Below are 2,968 nucleotides of genomic sequence, written 5' to 3' on the forward strand. Positions count from 1 at the left end.
ACTACACTTTCTTAATTATTGTGTTAAGACATTTATACTCTACACTTAGTAGATTTGACATGTACTCTTGTAAAATGCACCATAGGTGTGGTATGACCACTTACCCTCCCTCCACCTTTCCCCTCCCCATCCCACTCCTTCCTCTTCCCCCTTCATCCTGGGTTGTAGTTGGGTTATAGCTTTCATATGGAAGTGTGGTTAACTAATCTTCTTGATCCAAATATTTTCAGATTATTCCTCAACACTGAAAGAATTTTTAGTGCTTTTATCCTATTATTCACTAACTTCCTTTTTTTCCCAAGAATTGCTTTGTATTTTGCTAATATCAGCAATTTCTCATGGAATTTTTAAATGAATTATAAATAAAATGTTTAGTCTATTAATATGCCATATTTGTATATAAGTAGGCTGTGAATATTAAGGGAAATAGCTAAGTCTTGGTTGATATTAAAAATATTCATCTTTCCAGATCACCTTACCTGTCTTAAGATGATAGGTGACTTTCATGAATTTGTTTTAGCTGTTTTATCTTTAATAGTAGAGTTGAAGTTTGAAAAGAAGTTACATATAATTTACCCATATAGGTAAACATTTTTCTTGTAGATAATTTTAATGAATAAGATTCATTAGAAGTTTTTAACATAATTGAAGAATTACAGTCTAATTAGTATTTAATGATCACCCAGTATGTATTAACTCAGAACTTTCCATGATTTCTGTTTGCATTTTATGATTATGTTGGGGGGCTTCAAGACCATCTCCATGGTTGGTGATTCACAATAAGGACTCAATATCTAGTTGAACTCATTGCAAAGATTTATTACAGTGAAGAGATAGAAATCCAGTCAGCAGGCTCAGTGCCTATGGCTCAAGCGGCTAAGGCGCCAGCCACATAACACCTGAGCTGGTGGGTTCGAATCCAGCCCGGACCGCCAAACAACAAGGACGGCTGCAACAACAAAAAAAAGTAGTTGGGCATTGTGGTGGGCGCCTATACTCCCAACTACTTGGGAGGCAGAGGCAAGAGAATCGCTTGAGCCCAGGAGTTAGAGGTTGCTTTGAGCTGTGATGTCACAGCACTCTACCCAGGGAGATAGCTTGAGGTTCTGTCTCAAGGAAAAAAAAAAAAAAAAGAAAGAAATCCCATCAGCAAAGGGGAAGACACATGGGACTAAATTCATAGGAGACCACACATACAAGCTTCTTCCGGTGGAATCATAGAGGATGTGTTTAATTCTTTCAGTAATGAATTGGAACAACACATGAAATGTGTCTGAAGGAAAAGCTAATTTGAGTGCCTAGGGTTTTTATTAGGAAGTAGTCATAGAAGCATTCTTTGCCTAGCACATCCCAAGATTCGAACCTCCCAGAAGGAAACCACATTGTTAGTACAGTTTCGGCACAGTGAACCCTTTGAAATCCAAGTTCCCAGATACCAGCTAAAGGCCATCCTTACAAGAACGCCTGTCTGAGACCAGTCTTAAGCTTTACTGCATGTTAACTCTTTTTCTATACAATGATGATACTATTTTATAAATTTTGAAAGTTGCCTTTAACGTAATTACCTCGTTGATCTGATAAGTTTTGTCAGAAAATCATCTATTAAGATGGGATCTGTAAGGAATGTGTGTTGCCCTTTAGTTAAATTTGTAAGACATTTTTTAACTTGAATACTTTACATTAAAACTTCTGTGCTTTTAAGGTCAAAAACATTTTTTGTGAATCATAAGACAAGTTTTGTGCTACATTTAGTGTCATTTTTGATGATACTACTGATAATATCTGAAGGTGCCTGAAATATTTTTACTGTTGATCCTTGTAGAAAGAACATAAGTGTTTTTAAGAATTTTCCATTTTAAGCTTTTGAGCTCTACTTCTCAAAGTCAAGGTGTATTTGTATTTATGAGAAAAATACTGCTGGACTTACATGTGACAGTTTGGGGGGAAATGGTAGTAAAAACTTCCCAAGTACTTTTTCCTCTTGAACTAATAAAGTTGAAACAGAATTGAGAGTAGATTTTTTTGTTAAATTTAAAACAAGGTAGATGTGTCTTTTATTTTCTTTATCCTTGTTATGTGAAACATACCACTAGACCAATGAGCAGTGTGTTGGGTATAAGGTTATTATAGTCAAAATTTAAGAGATCATACCAGTTAAATTGAAAGTCTAGTTGGAAGTTCATATTCTTTATAAGATGTAGTGTTACAGTAAACATATTTACTTTGAAATAATGCCCTTTTCCTGTAGGAGCCACCGGGTGGAGAGGAGCATGGCCTTCTCCCTCTCCCCGACATGGCTTGTGCCCGTCCACTGATAACAGTGTACTCTGAAAAGGGGGAGTCATCTGGCAAAAATGTCACTTTGCCTGCTGTCTTCAAGGCTCCCATTCGACCAGATATTGTGAACTTTGTTCACACCAACTTGCGTAAAAACAACAGACAGCCATATGCTGTCAGTGAATTAGCAGGTCACCAGACCAGTGCTGAGTCATGGGGTACTGGCAGAGCTGTGGCAAGGATTCCCAGAGTTCGAGGTGGTGGGACTCACCGTTCTGGCCAGGGTGCTTTTGGAAACGTGTCGTGGAGGCCGCATGTTTGCACCAACAAAAACATGGCGTCGCTGGCACCGAAGAGTGAACACAACCCAAAAGCGATACGCCATCTGCTCTGCCCTGGCCGCCTCAGCTTTACCAGCACTTGTCATGTCTAAAGGTCATCGAATTGAGGAAGTTCCTGAACTTCCATTGGTGGTTGAAGATAAAGTTGAAGGCTACAAGAAGACCAAGGAGGCTGTTTTACTTCTTAAGAAACTTAAGGCCTGGAATGATATCAAAAAGGTCTATGCCTCTCAGCGAATGAGGGCTGGTAAGGGCAAAATGAGAAACCGTCGTCGTATCCAGCGCAGGGGACCCTGCATCATCTATAATGAGGACAATGGTATCATCAAGGCTTTCAGGAACATCCCTGG

The 2,968-nt window shown here is 38.8% G+C and overlaps 1 protein-coding gene and 1 pseudogene across 3 annotated transcripts in view; both read left to right on the top strand.

The window, feature by feature from the left end:
- WASL (Wiskott-Aldrich syndrome like) overlaps window positions 1–2,968 on the top strand; it is a 73,944-nt gene that overhangs the window by 50,526 nt on the left and 20,450 nt on the right. The window lies entirely within an intron of this gene.
- Window positions 2,242–2,968, top strand: part of LOC100966884 — a 1,432-nt pseudogene continuing 705 nt past the window's right edge. The window contains exon 1 of the transcript XR_153612.3: window positions 2,242–2,968. This exon is cut by the window's right edge and continues 705 nt beyond it. The product of XR_153612.3 is annotated as a 60S ribosomal protein L4 pseudogene (transcript).

Source organism: Otolemur garnettii, unplaced genomic scaffold (assembly GCF_000181295.1).
Source record: "Otolemur garnettii isolate 467f Iridium unplaced genomic scaffold, OtoGar3 scaffold00037, whole genome shotgun sequence".
Lineage (NCBI taxonomy): Eukaryota > Metazoa > Chordata > Mammalia > Primates > Galagidae > Otolemur > Otolemur garnettii.